General features: G+C 44.1%; 1 long non-coding RNA gene and 1 other non-coding gene across 2 annotated transcripts in view; one reads left to right on the top strand and one right to left on the bottom strand.

The window, feature by feature from the left end:
* The first annotated feature begins 1615 nt into the window (after positions 1-1615).
* On the top strand, positions 1616-1734 carry LOC118611684. Its single transcript, XR_004954538.1, has one exon. It is a non-coding gene; the product is annotated as a 5S ribosomal RNA (ribosomal RNA).
* A 16028-nt stretch (positions 1735-17762) lies between these two features.
* The window catches only part of LOC107514193, a 136782-nt gene continuing 134382 nt past the window's right edge, over positions 17763-20162 (bottom strand). Inside the window, exon 3 of the long non-coding RNA XR_001597721.2 lies at positions 17763-17988. This is a non-coding gene — a long non-coding RNA (uncharacterized LOC107514193). The remainder of the gene's footprint in view (positions 17989-20162) is intronic.

The raw sequence follows: 20162 nt of genomic DNA, 5'->3' as shown, positions 1-20162 counted from the left end.
TCACACACCAAGAAGTGCCACCCCAAGGCAATGAAGTCAACGGCCCATTTGGCACAGAGGCCAGATGCACAGTAGGGCTGGGGATGCAGACTCCAGGGTCCCCCCAACCCCGTGCAAGAAGCTGTCCCATAAATGGTTACCATTTGTGTTGATTAAACACAGGGCATTTCCTGTGATGCTTAAACTTCCCTATTTCTATTTTTTTTGCTTCTAGAACATTATTCTTCTAAGAAGCCTGAGGCATTTACACATTTTAAATTCTGATTCATTCGGTTCTTCTTGGGAGATACAGAATGAAACGTAATTCCCAAGTGGTAGGTGCTTAATGGAAAAACAGAAATATAGCAATTCACATTTCCTTATTAGAAAAAGAAAAAAAGAAACCTCTGACCTCCTGGTAGGAAAGTACATGTAAACTAGTAATGAAATGAGGTTAGAAGCAATAACGCAGTCCTAACGTAAATGAGAGAATCCCAAGGAAAAACTAAAATATTTATATTCAAAGCCACTTGTCCAAAGGGTCTCAAGGCCGAGAGCACGAAAGTGAGGCCTGACCACAAGGAGCGGTCGCACAAAAGGGATCAGAATAAGTCGAGGTTGGACATAATCCCGGACAATCTGTCCTCATAACATAGCCAGTTTTTTTTCCCCCTTTCTTGTAATTGCATTTTTCATGCCACAGGGTATAAATTAATTGGTTTGGTTTGTCAGAAACACATATTTTCAGGGTTTTCCGGTTGTAACTTGCCTAAATTGATGTGTTTGTTTTCACAGGTCTGGTCTGTCTTTTCTGAGAAGAACTAGCTTGTTTTTGTTTGTTTGTTTTTTTCCCAGAAAAGGAAGTAACATGAACACAAATATAAAATTCTTTTACTTAGAAAAAATTCCTACCTCTGGCCGACTTCATTATTTCTACGGAGCGGCAGCAAGCTGGACCACACCTGTCCATCCTCCTCTCCCTCTCTCAGCATCTCTGCAGGACCCCAGATGTCTGCCTTGCTCCCCCCGCACGTGAAGGAGGGCATCTGGTCCCCTGCTTCGAGCCATTGTCCACACGGCCACGAGAGAGGCCGTTCTAAACGCAGCTCTGACCATGTCATCCTTTCCTCAGAAGATCTCGGGGGCTCCTCTTCGCATTGAGAAGCCGCGGGTCCCTTAACCCGAGGCGCAGGGTGCTCCTCTTTCACGTGCTGCCTTCTCCGCCAGTCCCATGTGCTCCCGTGGCTTTGTCTACGCCATGCGGTCCGCGTGGACCGCTCTCCTCTCTCCTCTTTACCGTCAGCTCCTGCACGGATCTGCATGAGGTGCCCACCTATTCGCTCCTTGCTCCTCTGTTTCATCCTTCCCACACTGCCTGTTTTCTATCACCTTGACTACTTCTCCTGCTGGAGCACTACTGTCCAGTAGGACCAGTGCCCCATATGCAATTTTAAATCACCTAGTACTGCATTTTCAAAAGTAAAAATAAAACCATAGGTAAATGAATGTGAATCATATATTTTAGTTAGCCCGGTATATTCAAAATATTATCACTTCACCATGTAATAGATACGCACATTATTAATGGGGCATTTTACATTCCTCTTTTCATACTAAGTCTTAGAAATCCAGTGTGGTCTACGGCCACAGCACCCTGAACAAGCCTGATCCCGTGTGATCTCAGAAGCTAAGCAGGGTTGGGCCTGGTTAGTACTTGGATGGGAGACCACCTAGGAAGACCAGGTGCTGTAGGCGAAATAAACAAACACACACACAAAAATAAAGGATTGTAAGTTGACAAGGTCCTTGCAATCTGTGAGGTCAACCAAGGGTTGCCTCGCCTAAAAAAAGGGAGGGAGGGAGGGAGGGAGGGAGAGAGGGAGAGAGAGAGAGAGAGAGAGAGAGAGAGAGAGAGAGAGAGAGAGAGAGAGAGAGAGAGAGAAAGAGAAAGAAAGAAAGAAAGAAAGAAAGAAAGAAAGAAAGAAAGAAAGGAAGGAAGGAAGGAAGGAAGGAAGGAAGGAAGGAAGGAAGGAAGGAAGGAAGGAAGGAAGGAAGGAAGAAAGGAAGAAAGACTGCATATTGTACTGTGGTGGGACAGCCTGAGGGCATTAACAGTGTCTGTCTCTCTCTCTCTGTCTGTTTCTGTCTCTGTCCCTCATCTCCAGGCCTCCGGAACCCAGGAGAATGCCTGACACGCAGCAGGCTCTCAATACAAATCGGAATGAAGAGATAGATGGGGGTGTGAGTTAGTGGTGAGGGCAAAAAACAGCTGTAACCTGGACTTCCTTCCATTTTCTGTGAAGATGTGTGAATATAAAGAATTCTTCTGAGTGACCAGAGGTTTCACAGAGTGAGATTAAAAAGAACAAAAGTCATTTATCTGACTTTATTCCCAGAAAGAATGCCTAATGTTTAAGTGCCTCTCCAATTCTGGATGCCATCAAGACCCCGATAAGGCACCAGCCAGGCTTTTAAAAAGAAACGGGATCTCAGTGGCAGGCTGGTTCCCAACAGGAAATGAGTTCCAGGAATGCGACAAGGGTTTTACAGTTTCTTTGAGAAGATAAAGGAGCTCTAAGCAATTCTGTCGTAAGCTCAGAAATGAAGGCTTTGAACATCTAATTGTGTTTGGCCTGGATAGGGTTATGGGACGATGGCACAGAGCCAGGTGGTGAGGCCACACCTGCTTGACATCCTCATCCCTTGTCTACAAAGAGGTATCTGCGCCGCACGACGACCAGGAGACAAAGGGCAGAGGGAGGGGGCGGGAGGGTGGTTAGTTAGCTGGAGCCTGGAAAAACAGATTGCAGTGTGAGGCTGGAAGGGCTGTGGTCACGCTGTCTGTTTATGCGGGAAAAAAAAGTATTTATAGATAACTGCCCTTTGCCTGGCACGTACAATTGGTGTGCAAAGATGGAGAGTCTGTCACTGCTACAGGCACTGCCACTTAGATAGCGAGCTGGGACCTGGCCTAGAGAGCACCTGGGTTCCTGAAAGACGTGGCAGCAGCCTTGTTTCTAGATATGTCCTTCCGGAAGTCGGTCTCACCTACAACATGATGTGACTCATGACAAAATCTCCGTGACAGCTGGGAGCCCCGGGAGCCTTCCTGTCAGTCACTCCTGTACATCAGCCGAGGACAATAAAATGAAAAACTAGAAGGTACAAAAGGATCAAAAAAGCTTTGGCCCGCAGCACTGCCCGGGGCCACAAAAGCCCCCGATACTCATTCCTAGGGGCTCCTCTCTGTTCCTAGGAGCAAAAACAATCCATGTAACCTCATTCTTAAGAAATATATTGAAGTCTTTCTTGGAGGGACAGGGCATTTTAGCTTGTCTTTACCCACAGCCGGTGTCTGCTGAAGTCGGGAAAGGACTACGTTACTGTGAAGCAAGTGATGCCTAAAACCTTTCGCTTCCTCCCCTCCCCGAGCCCCAGGGCCAGCCTTCGGGACGAACACCGGTCGGTCCCTCACCTTCCCTGCTTCCTGAGTCTCGGAGGGCAAGTGGTCCCCAGGAATTGCCCTCAGCCTAACGGACCTGCCTCCTCTAAGCTGCCCCTCCTGACAGGGGCGTCCTGTATGAGTGGCCGGTCAGCTTGAGGACTCAAAGGCTCTGTCCCATCATCGCTTGATTTCAGGTTGACCCTAAAGGGACCTCCCAGCCCCTCCATCCGCCCAACCCTATTTTCAGCCTCGCTTTCCTCTAACCCTGAAGTGGATCATCTTTGCTTCAGATGAAGCCGTTGGCTCAAGTTACTGTCCATGATGTAAGAAAAACACTCGTTTTCAAGGATCAGCACTGGCTTCACCAGGGAAACTCAACTTGACGGAGAGCGTGAAATAGTTAGGTCTTCCGGACTGTGCTGACATCCTGCAATGTAAAACAGGAAATGCGAGACGCCCTTTTGTGTGGGACATCCTCGTGCACTTGAATTCACGTACCTCGGGGTGGTGTGACGTCACTGGAACCTCCACTTCATTAGGCTGTGAGCTCCTTGAGAGGTCTGGCTCAAAGCGGTCCTGTATCGCACGTCGATTCCCAAACATCGACGGCCTTTTCAACAATCTGCCTTTGACGGCCAGGAGCTTCCTTCTTATCGCCAACAACAGCTCATATCCCCTATTGTGCCACGGCCGTTCATCCATCATTTTAAAGCTGTTTTTTGAGGTCTCTCGTCTATGCCAGGCACTTGGGAGAACAAGATGCACAGCAAAAACACAGTCCTTGTCTTCGTGGAATGCCCATTCTAGAAGGTTCTATCTATAAAGTACTATGCACGTTGCTGTGTGGTTCCAGGTGTGTTAAATTCCTCTAAATGCGTGTGCATTGCACAGGGTGAGTCTACAAAAGTAAGACCCAAGCTAGTCTGGGAGCGTATCGGAGGCTTATTTGGGGAAGTGACATTTTGGCTAAGGCTAAAGGGTGAGCGGGAGCAGGGGACAGAGTCCCCTGGACATGGTATGCACATTGGGGACCTGGGAATGTGGCTGGGGCATGGGAGATGCAGAAGAGGTGGCTCCAGGCGGGAAGGGGGCCACTCATGCAGAGCCATGGGAAGGGTTTTGGATTTTAATCCAAGGCAGAGGCGAGTCATTGAAAGCTTTTAAATAGGACAGCAGCGCGATCAGATTCCTATTTTTTAAAACACTGCTGTGGTCCTGCACTGAGCGGGCTAAGAGGGGACCTGGGACACTGCCTGAGGCCACCACGGCTGCCAGAGAGAAGATGGTGATTTGAGAGGGGGTAAATTTTAGAGATATTCGGAGGTGCAATGGTGGAGACCTGGACCTGAGTGGCTCTGGAGACGTAGATTTGAAGACAGACACACTTAGTGTGGTCACATCTAGGACCATTTTTCTCCAACTGTGAACTTCTAGCTCAGAACTTCCCATGATCGAGGAGGTGACACGATTCACCACCGTAGTAATGGGTACACTTCCTTGCATGCAAAAAGTATTCTTTGAAGTTACACACTCCTCAGCTTCAAGACAGCAAGGGGTCTGCAAAGATTACGTGAACGCAGGGCTGGGGCAATGGTCAGAATAGCACATCAAGCACAAGCAGGCAGGAATGGCGGGCTGCATGCTAGAGGTTTGCTTGGTGGAAAAGAAGCAAAATCTGGCAGCACTGGTTAGAGTCAGAAGTCAGCCGGGGAATGGCAAGCTTTCAGTTCCAATTTTCTATGTTTTTTTTTTTTTTTTTTTTTTTCAGTTAAGAAATGACTCAGTCCTTGTCTCTCTTCAATATCACATGCAATTATGAAAGCTGAGAGGAGGGCAAAGATGAAATGTTACTTGTCATTGAAAAGCATAACCTTTACCACCTCAGACAGACGAGTGGCCCAGAACCAAGCAGGTTCTAGAAGTGGCTGGGCTGTTGCTTTGAAGCTATGGTGAGAGGGGTCATCTACCACACGATAAATATTAACAGCTTGATAGCAGCATCTTACCCCAAACCCTCTGCACTGGTGTCTCAAATTATGTAACACACCTATTAATTCAGGTACTTACTGAACAAATTATATGTAAGTGAAAATTTATAAAATGATGCATAGCACATATGAGCAAAGTTTCTAAAGGGGGGTGACCAGTAAGAATGATACTATAAGCGTTTAGCTGGATCTGGCCAAGAAAAGAAGGGAAATAAAGATGCAGTAACTCAGATTCTTTGTTAACCAGTCTCGCCCCAAGTGAAGGATCTGGCAAAGACATCGCAATACATATAGTCACATTGCTCAAAATAGAGACAAAGTATATCGCTTAGAAACAATGATTTAAATACAAGGTCTCCCCAAACAATCTGTTTGCAAGAATGCACGAGATAAAGGGATGTTGATGAAGGCACTGAAAAATTTTGTCACTCCTTTTTTTAAGGACATTGCTGACACAACCAGAGTGAACCCCGGGGGCGTGCTGTAAGCTCCCATCAACCATGAAAAGTGACACCCCTCATGGACAGTGAAGAATGAGCCGCCCCTCCTGGGCTGGCAGAGCCGAGGGAGGAGTGGCCTCATGTGACCTGCTCTCCCTCTGGGTTGGGGATGCAGCCTGCGTGCAGAAACCACGGCTGGGGTGCAGGCTCCCGGGAGAAAACCCCAGCATGATGGTCTCTGAGGGCAGCTTTCCAAAATGAGTCGGAGGAGAACGTTCCCAATTTCTCCCTTGATCAGCGGGGTTTTGGAAATCGACTTTTTCTCATTGGCTCTAGGTGCCCAAACACTAGGACCGATTTTAATGACAACACACTGCATTAGCCTTTCCCCACAGGCAGGCGCTTTCCGCGATTTGAAGATTGGGGAGAGAGAGAGAGAGAGAGAGAGAAAAAAAAAAAACAAACAAACAAACAGACAAAACAAAATCTCATATTTCAGGGGCTCTATGTAGGCCAGGACTTAGCTTCCCTAGGCCCATCTGCCTCCAGGACCGAATCTTATCTGATCATTTCCATGGCAACAGCTGTGGGATTAGAACAGGATGAAGGTTTAGGAAGAGTTGCTGGAATTCAGTCCTCCACGAGTGAGGATTATTTAACTATACACTTGTGTTGCCATGGAAACGCAAATTTACAAATCGAGCAGGATTTTTGTAGCTCAGTAGCACAGTATTATATTCTTAGGGCTGCTTCAAATCCCCCGACTCCATCTCCTCTCCCATTATGGGGAAGCACCCCACTGGACACAATTTAATTATTCCTCAGATGCTTTCTCTTTTCATTTTTAAGGCAGAAATATGGATAGACAAGGACTAGCACCCAAAGAACTGTTCTTAACATGCTCTTCTATTTTATTTTCCTGCTCTGCAAAATGGGGATCGTTTCAGTCTCTATACTATTGGCTTGTTTTGCAAAGTGAACAAGCTAACTCTTACTAAGTGTGTAAGCCTAGTAAATACTAAATACAGGGGTAGCTGCTGTCACTCTTACTTCGTACCATTCAGAACAGGACGGCATCAGAGCCGGCACAGGCTAACACAGAAAACAACCCGACGAGCTGGCAGACCTGTTGTTTTGTTTGGCCTGCAGGATGTTTTAACTCTCTACCCTGCATGGCAGCAATTAGCTATCACTCAGGAGTGGCTACCCCTGACCCCGGGTTAGGTGTGGGGTCCCTTGCAAGCTCAGTCTCCCCGCCTGCTACACACATGCTTGGCCCCTGTAGGCATCTAAGATCATGATCCTAAACCAACACCCTCATTTTATAGCTGAGGACGGGCATGACCAGGAACATTAAACACCGCCTCTATCTAAGAATTGACCCTACCCCCTGCTTTTAAGTTTCAGAGCTGAGCCTCCAACCAGCATTTTGAGAACAAAGGCCAAAGCTTAATCTGATCAGAGGCTTACGAACAGGGAGCATTTTCTCTTCATCCGATGTCACTTCTCAGACACTTAAGTTAACGAAGTACCAAAACTCCATCTTCGCAGGGGCTGGGAATTCGACCCCAGAAGAAGGTAATGTGATGAAGAGGGTTGGAATCAGGGCCTCTTCCCACAGCAGAGAGCGCCATACAACTGGGGGTGGTCGGAGGGTGTACGCGAGGCCAGCCGGAGGCAGGCCTGCATGCTTCCAGTCAGTCCTTTCTTAACAGGGACGATCCTGCGTCATGGCTGAAACCACATCCATTTTGGTTGTATCAGAGCATCTTCGAGAAAACCAGAAATGCTCACAATATTACTCTAGCCATATTTTTATTGGTTCTCTTAAAATTTAAAAACTGCCTTTTCAGTCTGCGTGCAGCTCCATGCCCCTCGCCAGGCCTCCTCGCACATGGCTGCCACCACCAGTCACCACTCTCAGGCCCCCCAGCCGCCTGAGGTGACGTAGTAGTGACAGGAGTCGGCAGAAGGTGTGACTTTTCTCAAGGTTAAGCAGGAAGGCAAAAGGGAGACCTAGGACCACCGGTCAGAGAATCATGAAGTCGGAAGACGAGCTGACTGGGCCCTTTCTTGGACAGAACGATGATAGGTCATTTGCATACCGATGGGGTTACTGGGTCAAGTCCGGGGTAGCCTGACTATCAAGAAGGAGAACCACAGAGAACAGAAGGGAGCGAGCATCTTCCCACGAAGCGGGCAGAGCGCTAAGAATGAAACACGCTGTGACAGCGAGAAGCAAAGGGCCTTGGCCAGGGCAGAGCTTGGGTATGCTCAGGGCTGCGGGCTGAGGTGGGTGGACCTTGTCCCAGCCCAACAGACATTTAAAAACACGTCGACACCCACGTCCCCAGAGGATGGGAGTGGGAGTGGATATTGTTTTGTGTGGCAATTCATTCACCTTCATCGACGTCGAAAGGCACGTGACTTTCAGCCCACGACCGCTTCCTAGTAGTTATCCTGTGCCAACATGCAAAGGTGCTATTGTGCTATGGTCTGAGATAGTAATTAATATGTTAAGTAAAAATCATCCACCTTTGGAGACAACTTAAAATATCTCTTAATAAGGGGACTGATTCTATACATATGGCATAAATAGTCCATGAGTCCTATGTTACTGCTAGGTAGATGAGATCGCCCTGACGTGAAAAGATCTCCAAAATACACCACTAAATAAGGCAAACGAGATGCAGAACAGAGTGTGGTCCGATGTGTGTAAAAACACAGGCAGCACGTGGACAGAGGCTGTGACTGTGTAAACAATTTCTCAAGGGACCTGTACGAAACTGCTGGCCGGCGGCGATCCGCCCAAGAATGGAACAGCGTTTCACAGGCAGGCGGAAGCGTTTGCGTCTCACTTTATACTTTTCAGTACTCATCGTAATTCTTAAACTGTGCACGTGTGTTCCTTCTTAATAAAAAGCAGTCTATTAGAAAAGAATGGGAGGGATGGAATTGGTGCGGTAGACCCACAGAAGGTTGGGGAGGGAAAAGAGGTACGAGGAAGAGAAACAAAGAACTACATACTCTAATCAGCAGGAGTAAAACGATCTTTATAGGATTTTTGCAAAAATAAATAAATAAATAAATAGATAAATAAATAAATAAATAAATAAATAAAAACCCTAACAGCTTGGTTGACATAATTTACATACCACAAAATTCCATATTATTTAAAGTGTATAATTCCATGGTTTTTAAGTATATTTATAAAGTTGTGCAATCATTACCATAACCTAACTTTGGAACATTTTATTATCTCAAGAGAAGTGTCTCACCCGTGAGCAGTCACGCCTCACTCCCCACCACCTGCCTTCCCGTCCCTCGGCAAAGACTAATTTGCTGTCTGTCTCTATAGATTCGCCAGTTCTGGCCATTTCGTATCAATGGGATTGTACAGTATGGGGTCTTTTGTGACTGGCCTTTTGCACTCAGCATAAGGCTTATTTCTGATGATTCCATAACGCGCACCTGTGGCCCATTTGTCCCCATGAAATACTCCACCAGAAAAGAAGACAATGCTTCTTTGTTAAAATAATCTTGGGAGATGCTGCAATCCCTGTACATGTCACAGAGACCAAAGGCTCTGAGAAGTCCTGCTGCAGAGAAGCCTGCTCGGCTTGGCTGAAGTTAGCAATTCCGATCGTATGTAGGTCCCAGTGTAGGATGCTGACCCCTTCCCGCATGCAGAGGGCAGAGAGATTACCGAGACAGGAGACTCACAGCGGACTATAGACCTTACGCGGAAATCTGTAAAAGGGAGGTGAACCCGCTGGCCACGTAAAAGGTTCATTTCATTTTAATCATTTTCCTAAAGGAGTCAGTTTTACAGATCCTGTGTGCAGCTGGCTGCCTGCCCACATTCCTAAACATTCCTCTGCTTCATAAACACGCTGCCCCCGCCCCACACAGAGCCTGTGGAGCTTCAGACACTCACACCGTGTTCTAGCATCAGCTTCACAGAGGCAGTTCCTAGACAAATGCTGGCAGACTTTTAGATGCCAAGCCAAGCCTTCTGTATCCCTCGGTCAAACAAACTGTGGGTAAGTGCTCTTTGGCAACCCTGTTGCAGAGACATCCATTAAAATGCCAGTCAGCTCGTCTCTTGGCTGAGGTGTTCTGGTGTGGTGTGTCTGAGATCCAGGACCTTTTTAAACATGATTAGAAAACTGTGACGTCAACCAGGCTTCTCGGTAGCAGGACTTCTCAGAGTCTTCAGTCTGCATGCTTCTCAGAGCCTGCAGCATTTCCCAAGATTATTTTAACATGCGATCTTCTAGTCCAGACCCCAAACAATCAAAGCACCGAGTTTTGAAAATTTCCCTGCAGTTCGGTCAATGTCTTCTTATACACAGCATTGCATCACTAGCTGCTAGATTTAGGCAGGGAACAAACAAGATGGCAGCTCACTGGGGTCTTCTTTTTGATCACTTTTTCCTTTGATGCGGAATAGTTCAAGGGCCATGTCTTGGAGCCCCCTTTCGCCCTGGTTACCCTTAGCACTCTGCTATAGCTGTGGTACATGCTCAAACATGACAGCCTCGAAGGCTGCAGAGACGATGTTTGAGGGCATCCAGCAGGGGTCTAAGGATTCGGGCATGTTATTCGTTAGTAGGCTCCCTTAACTCCAGGGCCAGTCATGCTATGCCGTACTTCGTTTTAGCTCCTTTGGTTTCAGCTCAGTTTATGGACACTCTTGCTCCAGGCGTTACACGAGGCGTCATTCATTATGAAGATGAATGCAGCACAGCCCCTTCTCTTGTGTGCCTCACACCTCATCGGAAGGGGAACAGAATGACCGATGCCTTGTGTAGTGCACAGGTAAGTACAGGGTAATCTGGGCACACAGCGGAGAAACAGATGACCAAGTCTCAGGGAGGCCAAGAAGAGGCTCTTACGGGCAGTGACAACATCCAAGAAGAGTTCAAAGGAGACACAGGAGCTCCCAGGGCCAACGAGAAGGGAAAGGCATCTCAGGAAGAGAGAACTGCGTGAGTAAACTCAAGAACGCCCAGAGCGGCATGGGACGACCGAGGACCTGAGAGTCACGCAGGTGCCGCTGCAGCACGAAGAGCAAAGGGAGCAGTGCTGGCCAACAAACGGCCTTGGTCATTTCCTCCAAGGCCACAGGCCAAACAGGAGTTCACCTCTCTGTCTGCTCCTAGGGCCGTTGCAGATTTTAAGCCCAACACATAATAAGCACTTGTTAAGGATCCGTCACTTCTATTATTACCAATTCTAAGACCTGTGTCAGTGTCTAATTATATTAGACACTTTAGGAAATAGGAGTTATGAAACTGTCTGTCTTGATGCCATGGCAGGTCCATGAATAACGCCGTGTCGTTATAACGTTGATGAGATGCTACGGGAGCTTAACTCTGGTTTATGTCATTTAGCCTGGGGTTAAATTGGTTCCATTGTCTGATATTTCACTTAAAGTTGCAGGGTCTATTGACAACTTAAAGTGAGGACTTCACTGTATTTTTACAAAACACTGCCAACATAAGTTTGTTCTACATAAAATGGTTTCGATTTCTTCTTTGAAAGGCACATAAACACCTAAAGAGTCAACATTTAATCAGAACTTCTGCCAAGTATTTTATTTAGTTACTTATTTATTTACCTTTCTACTTATCTATCGGCCTATCTAGGCAGGAGGAGGTCTGGATAAAGTGCCCCTGATCAGTCATCTGAGTGTTGGGTTTACACAAAATTACCCATCTTTTAGCAAGAGAGGAAGAGAAATCACGGTAACATAAATATGCCAATTAAGGCTGTAGTTGTCCTCCAATGAAGTGGCAGGTGAGAAGGAAGCCCAGGCTTTGGAGTCAGACGGACCCAAGGTCAAGTCTCAGCTTGATGAGCTGGGAGAGCCTGAAGGAGTCTTCTGAGACACCTTGTTCCCATTCATAAAATGGGTCTAATGCTGCTAGGCATGTTCTGAGAATTAAATAAGATCATGTATCTCAAGTACTTAGTGTTCATCTATTATACAATGAGCATTAAACACATATAGTTTTTATTAATTGGTATTATCCTTCAACCAATCCATGTTGACGTGGAGCAGAATTAGGCAGCAGAATTTGGAGCCTAATATCCTCTAAGGCTTATACTGCAGAGACAGAATGGCAGAGAGCAGCGAGAGGGCATGCCATTTGTCAGGACCTGTCGGCCACTCATTCTCCAACATTTATTGAGCACCTACTATATGCCAAGGACTTTCCCAAATACTGTACATGGAGCAACAAGCAAAAAGGGCAAACATTCCTGCTCTCGTAAAACTTACCATCTAGTGGAGGAGGAAAGACAATAAAACTTGAATAAGTAAAACACATAGTATGCCAGATGGTGATAAATACTATGCTGAAAATAAAGCGAAGATGCAAAAGGATGCATGATGCTTGAGTTTGGAGGAGGGCTTGCAATTTTAAACAGCGTGGTCAGTGCCAAAAAGCTCTCTGTGGAGGTGATTCAGGATTTTTACCCATTCACAGAGTATCCGGCTTGGGACCCAAAATGGCACCTACAGCTCAACACAGACATCAGGAGCCAGAAGCAGGGTATGTGGGCAACACCCCTCGGCAGTCTCCGTGTAAGCCGCTCAGTTGGTGTTTCCCACTAGAGTGTTTTGTTGTGTGCTGTGGGTCAGTCCCTTTGGAACAGGGCTGTCACACGCAAGTCATAAATGCCACCCAGGCTTGTTTGTGACCTGGTGCCATCTGGAGCACACAGGGAGAGGGAGCTCCAAGCCACCGAGCCAGTGGCCTGCTGCAAGGAAGCTGCCAGGCACCGACCGTCCCCTGCGCGGTGGGGTGCTACTCCTTTGCCAACAATCACTACTCTCTTGCTCCACAGTCTTGGGAAGGCAAGAAATAGTGTTCAGTGATGAATCCTGACCATGGTAATTAGGAAAAGACTCATCCCTGGTGTGAATGTCTTGGTGGGACTTTTATTCCCAGGGCATTTCGCTTTCTGGATGGGGAGAAGGCAAATGGAGACGCTAAGGGAACGGTACAGCCATTCCTGGCTTTCGGTGCTCACACGGAGAAGTGGCTTCAGCCAGGAAATGCATGTCCTCACAACGCCCCAAACTGCCTTCTGTGCCCAAGACACTCAGAGATAAAATGGTACTCAAAGCTGTGATCTCCACGGGGAGGTGAAAGTTTAGCGGATATCTCTTTTTCATAAGTAGGTTAATTTTTTTCCCCTGACTTACAGGGGGATCATTTAAGTTCTTCCACACGGTGCCAAGTTGAAACGTGACACAGCTATCAGTTATGAACTGATTTAGCTTTGAGCAGCAGAGTAATCGATCACCAGTGAACTGAACGGTAAATGCGCTCATCGTGGGAAGGAAGACAGCCCGGGGCTGCTGCGAGGCCTATCAATGTTATCGAGAACCCTGATTTCTGCTCTGCCATCCTCAACTTGTTGGGGTTCTCGGTCCTCAGACCTTTTGCCTCTTGGCCACAATGTCATGGCAGGAAGAAGGAAAACGGGCAGCCCCAGCTTCATCTGTTCATTTCAATCAGGAGAGCAAAAGTTCTCCTACAGGTATCTCGAGTGGACCTCCTCTTACACGTCACTGGCCAGAGCAGCCGGCACGTAGTGATCCCTAGCTGTGAGGGAAGCTAAAATCGGGTCTAAAGCTAAAAGTAGTTCCCAAGGTGAATGAACATTGGAATCCCTGGAGAATTAGTTAGGACAAAGATTGTTGGGCCTCTGCCCTGACGTCCTGCTCCAGCAGGTGGGGCAGGACTGCGGACTATATTGCCAGCGAGTTTCTGTTGCTGCTCCAGGAACCTACTTTGAGAACCACTGGTTGCAAGGGAGCCTTACATTTTCGCTGCACTCTCCTGAGCAGACCCTTGTTTGCTTCCCCTGAATTCTTATAATAACTGCTCACCTATTCTTCCTTCCTTTCACATCAGATAGCACTGCCACGTTTGCTGTCCTGATTCCGACTGTAATCCCCCTGTAATCCCCCTACCCAAAAACTGCCAGGGGTTCCCGTTGCTTAGTGTTCTCCCCGGTCTGAGGTCTTTCACAATGGAATACTAATGTGCGTATGCTTCCAACCGCTCGTTGCTCAAAATCTACGCTCTATTTATACATGGCCCTTAAAAAGAGGAGTTTGCAAAGTCTCAGTTGTATTAGACCGACATCTGGCTGAGAATAATTATAAAATCTGTTTAAATTTTAGAAATAGCTGTGTAAAAAGATCACAAAGTAGGCAAGACAGCCAGGACTTCAGAGGTCTAAATTCGAGGAGGGGGGGGGGGGAATGCATGGATAAATTCTTCCAGACAGTTCAGGAATAAAGAACCCAAATGCTACACAAAATCTTCCAGAGAACAGAAAAAGAGGAATGGCTTCCCAGCATATTTTATGAAAGCAGCATAACCTTAAACCAACCCTGATGGGGATATTATGAGAGAAGAAAATGATCTGCCAATCTCTCTCAGGAATGCAGATGCAAAAGTCCTAAGAAACGTAATAACAAATGGAATCCGGCAATGTTTAAAGAGTACTATACCACAGCAAAGTTGGAATCCAGGAATGCAAGGTAAGTGTTAACACTGACAGAGAAAAGGTGAAAAATCATACGATCACCTTTATAGATGCATAAAAATCACTTCAACCCAGTCACTGACCATAAAAACAAAACAAAAACCTTTTAACGAATTAGGAGTAAAAGGCGATTTTCTTAATTTGATGAGGTATATCTACAGAGACTCTTCCAACATCCCATGTAATGCCGAATGCCAAATTTGGGTGTAAGACAAGGTTGCTCTCTGTGCTATGTCCACTTGATATCATACTGCAGGGCCAAGGCAGCACAAGAAAGCAAAAGGTATAACAATTAGAAAGGTAGAATTAAAACGAAAATTGTTCACAGATGACCTGATTGTGTATATAAAAATTAAGAGTGGGACTAGATATTTATGACACACCTGTCTACCAAGGACTCATATTGAGAATATATTTAAAAAGAACATCTAAAAATCAATAAGAGAAAGACATCCCATTGAAAATTGAGGAATTGAGGAAAAGACTTGTTGGCAAGTGTTGACAAAGATTTGAAATAAGTGAAACTATCATAAACAACCTGAATGCCTCTCCCATATGTCATAACAAGTTCCCTCAATTCGATACCTACACCACTTCTGAACTGAAACTTTCTCCAGCTTCCCCAGTAGAATAAGATTACTCCCAATCCCTTGAACCTTCTTTGAAGACCCCCTGGGACGCTTGTCACAGGCTTCCTTGTGGCATCTGTTTTCTTCATCTTCTTGGTGGAAAGTGCTTTGCTTACTAAGATGTAGGTACCCAATTCATACACATTGGCTGGATGAATAAAGGGTGAATGCATGCTAAGAGCTTCTTTGTGGAATCTTTCTAGAACTCCTGATTTTCTTCATATTTGGGGGCAAGTCTTTATTTTAGTTTTCCAAAAATGGGAAATTAGTTGCTCTATGTTGATGAATGTCAAGGATTTTCTAAGTAGGGGCTTTGAAAGATAAAGGTATGAAATATATCACAGACCAAATATTCTTTAGTTTTTCAGATATCATAAAAGGTGCTCTAAGAGAATTGTTAGAATTGCCATCTCTTATCATTTCCCTGGGTTTCTCTCCTCTGGGAAAATTTCGCCACTTATTTGAATGCTTAAGAGATGGTTGGGCTGTTGTCAAGTCTTTACTGGTAAATATTTAATCGGTAAAACCCTTCTTCAAGTCTCTTTAATGGTTTGCATATGTAACAAATAATACAAGAAATAATAGACTTTTCTCAAAGGTAGCCAGAACTATGTACAGAGAACACACAAACCTCCTGCATCATTAAGAATGCCATATGATGACCTGACTGTTCTGTTTTGTGTTAGAAAATGAAATTTGGTGAAAGTCTAATGAAAGCCTTCTTGATGACCGGTTTCACTAGACTATTGGCCATGTAGATTCCACCACAAAAGGCAAGTGATGCCTGTTTTAGCAAAAGAGAAATAAGGAACACCACCAAGGAACAATATCAGCCATCATTTCCAAAGGGGGAGTGTGGGGCCAGAAGCGGTGGACGGATCAGTGTTGAAATCAAGCAGTGTTGCTTGTGAGTTACGAGGGGTCTAGCAGCCCTCATCCGAGGCAGAAGTGGGTGCTTATAGCCAACACACTGCTGATCGAAAAGGAAAACCACCAAGGCAGTTCTGAACTGATGCAAGAATGGACAGGTCAATGTAGGCGTGTTTGGGAAAGATATCGACGTAATTTGTAATTACAGAACCAAACATTAAGCTCTGCAAAGACACAACAGCAGAAATTGAACCTGGACAGAGGCTAGCATCTCGCACTGGTTGTGACGGGTTAATTTTGCTGGTATTCTTACAGGGGCCGCAGCCCCTCTGCTCAGATTCTAGCTTGTTGTTCTGTTCACAGCAGCCAAGAGTTCGATATCACGACCTTCACCGAAGTCCACAGGGGACTGTAACATTTAGTAAAGCCACCATGCAGCACCCACGGAACCTGTATTGTCCACCTCACCCAGGCACTATTTTTTTTTTTTTAATCAAACTCACCCTCACCACTGAAGCTGGGGGAAAGCTGGTCCCTAGAGAGCCCTTGCCTAGCCATTTTTACTTCTCCTGCCCACAAGGAGAGTTCATTTTGTGCAATACAAGGAAGTCTGCGTGAGTCGGACCTCGCACTGGATACCATTTTTCTTATTTTTCCACTGCTTCTTTCTTGTTGACAGACAGTTAGCCTCGAGACTATGAAGGTATCAAGAACCAGAAAGGCGGTGAAGGGGTATGTGTCAAGAAAAAGCCAGAGAGACCAGGGTTCCTGCTTTCTTAGTGGTGAGTCAGCTGACTTAAGAGCACATAACTGGAGGTCGGGGGAAGACTCAAAGGGACAAAAGATCACTGAAGTGTTTTATCATTTGTTGTGCTGAACACTTGACCTTTGGGAGTCCTGAACATAATGTATCTGACAACCTTTCGCAAATACTGCATTGCTAGTGTGTCTTTGGAAGCTAGCAATTTCAGAGTAATTAGGGTGTTCTATGAATGAGATGTCAGTGCAACCCTTTATCCCATGTTCTAACATCTCTTCCCTATCTGTCGGTATAAGGCGGAAATATCTTTACATCTTGAAGTTCTGGTTTGTGATTCTGTGAGCTGTTACACAGAACTTCATGTTTGCAAACCCCTTTGTAATCAATTATTAATCTCTTCCAGGATCACTGTTTGGTTACAGAAACTCTTGCTCCTCTGTTTTTCACTGAAAAGTGGAATAGCGGTAATATTAATTTTGTAAAATAAAAATCTTTCATAATCCCCAGACCCTAATACAACTTTTTTTTATTAGCATATACTTTTCTAGCTTTTGCCTTTATGAAGAAATATTTATTATAGCAACAGAACTATATATGAAATTTAATATTCATAAGTTAGTATCATATCATGAAAATGACCCTTTTTCCTATGTAATTTTGAAATACAATTTTAACACTTTACCATATTTATGCAAGCCAATATACCATAATAACTTAAATAATTCTCTATTAGTGAGCATTAATGTTATTTCCAGTTTTCATCATCACAATGAAGGCCAAATAAAGATTTTTGTAAAATGAATTTCTTGTTCACCTTCAACTCCCCAGATCCTAACATAGAATCTAGTAGGCAAAAGGCACAAATAAATATTTGAAAGGTTAATTAATAAATCATACTTTTGTTCCCTTTTGATGAATTATTTCTTTAAGATGAACTTCCAAGAATAAGAGAGATTACTGGGTCAAAGGGAATAACATTCTGAAGTATTTCATATGTGAGTGCACATTGCTTTTTAAAGGATTTCTATAATTCTTTCAAGCTTTCGCTATTACTAGTATTTCAAATTTTAGCTTGGCCATCAAAATAGTGCCTGAATGCTGTTTTAATTTGCACAGTAGAACACACGTAGCATCATGTTGTTACAGGTTATTTTACTTGCCTGTCTCTCCAACTGTATGTCTGAAGAATATCATTTCTGTCTCCAATTCCAGGTGCCCAGTCCATGGCTTGCTATGTAGTACGTACTCAATGAATATTAAGTCAATGAACTGCAGAACACTTCTGACCCCTATGCTACAGGAACATCTAAAAAAAATATATAAGATAGTGGTTAAAGCAAAAGTTCCAACTCTGCTTTCAATGTCTATAGGACAAGGTAGGGTAAAAGTCTGTAAGATGAAGACACGAACACCTCTGGTCTCATTGAGGTATGGTGAGGATACATGAGCACGCTTGACTCAATGAAAGCACTCAACAGGTACTGTCTGCTCCGTCTGGGCCCACTTAGGCATAGAATTTTCCTGCTTTCTTTGCAAAATCGAATAAGCTCTTAATGTGTTGCAAATATTAATCTCTGGTCTATCAAATTTTCATATTATGTATTTTTAAACTTAAATTTAATATTTATCAGATTAGTGCATTTTTAAATATTTATGTATTTAAAATGCTTTTTTTCATTTAGTGGGTTTTTTTTTTCCTGATTCATGTTGAAAAGGTCTTGATCAAATTTCCCTAATTACCTGGTTAATATTTTCTTGTACTTTGAGTATGTTTTTAAAACTAAAATTTAAAAACTATGTAACTCTTTAATGTATCCAGAGATTATTTTGGTGTACAGCATAATGTACAAATGTAAACTCATTCTCCCCTCTCATCTATCTCGTCATTAACAATGTTTTCTCATCTTCCTAATTTGAACAGGTTTAGTGCTTATGCAATGTTTCATATGTCAGAGGATTTATGTTTCAATTTTAGTTCCAAGGCCATACTGCTTAATTATTTTTTGTTTTACAATACATTCTAATATTTATTTGGCTAAGGCCCCCTTTCCAGCTTCTCACCACCATAATGATCTTACTTTGAACTATCTTTTTATTTCTATTTAAAATTTAAAAATTTTTTTCTATTATACTCACCATATTATATAATTTATATACTTTAGGAAGTGATCACCACAATAAGCCTAGTATACCTGACACCACAGTTACTACAATATTATTAACTATATTCCCTATGCTATACTTTCTATTCCTGTGACTATTTTTATAACTGTCAGTTTGTATTTCTTAATCCCTTTCAACTTCCTTACCCATCCTCCTAACTGCCCCTCCCACGAATTATCTTTAGAACACCTTGTCCCACCAACTTAAACTTAGTTTGGTTGGAATTTTGATTGGAATTGTTTTAAATGTATGAATTAGTATGGTCTGCTAATTCATACATTCACTTTTGGAAATAATTAACTTCTCCCAAGGAGGTTTTGTCATATTTCCAAGGCTTTGTCATACTTCACAGGCACATGTAATTTTTTTCTCAAGTTTCCTTCTAAGTACTTTATAGTTTTTGATTTTATGAATGGCAGCCCATTTTGTCATATTTTCTAGCTGAGTTTTCTACATACGTGATAATGCTGTTGATATCTGAGCAGTTCTTTTGAGTCTGGCCATTTCAATCAGTGCTTAATTATAATTTTAGCATATTATTGCAGATTTTCTGGGTACATACTTATGCAATCCAGAAATGATGCTGTTGCCTTCTTTTCCAGTGGAGGTTGTGGTTTAATTGGTACAGAGTTTCAGTTTTGCAAGATAAAAGAATTTCTGGAGATGGATAGTGGTGAGGGTTACACAACAGTGTAAAGTCATTTAATGCCACAACACAGTACACTTAAAAATGTTGGCATAGTAATTTTGTTATGTGTATTTTGCCACAATTAAAAATAAACAAATACATAAACAATAAAATCATGGTAATAACTTGGTACCTTTTTTCTCTATCCAAATTTAAGGTATGATTTCTTTTGATCCACGTTGAGTTTAATATTCTAAAAGAGTCTCTCTATTCTGACATAAATTCTGTGTCTGGCATGGGTCCTAAATTTCGTCCACTGCTTTTTCTGCGTTCTCTGATTGACAAATCATGTTTGGATAATAGATTTTATTCGGCGTACTTGCCACCGCCTAGCACTTACTGGAGACCTGGTTCATGTCGGATCCTCTGCTGGAAGCTCTATTAACCCTGAAAACAGTTGATGATGAAGTCTGCAGACACTGACTGGCACTGGCAGCAAAGCAGCCCAGCCGCGTCGCAGGGCACACAGCAGTCATGGCCGGAGCCGCTGCGTCCCACTCATAGAAGCAATTGACTTCGCAAACTGGGCGCTTGAACATTTTTTTGAGCCAACCTCTAAAAACTTGGAGCATGTGCAGAGCCATCCCAAAGGTATTCCCCCTCTTTAGCAGTCGGTAAATTTTCTTCAC

Source organism: Rousettus aegyptiacus, unplaced genomic scaffold, assembly GCF_014176215.1.
Source record: "Rousettus aegyptiacus isolate mRouAeg1 unplaced genomic scaffold, mRouAeg1.p scaffold_m13_p_14, whole genome shotgun sequence".
Lineage (NCBI taxonomy): Eukaryota > Metazoa > Chordata > Mammalia > Chiroptera > Pteropodidae > Rousettus > Rousettus aegyptiacus.
This window is presented reverse-complemented; position numbering and strand designations above follow the sequence as displayed.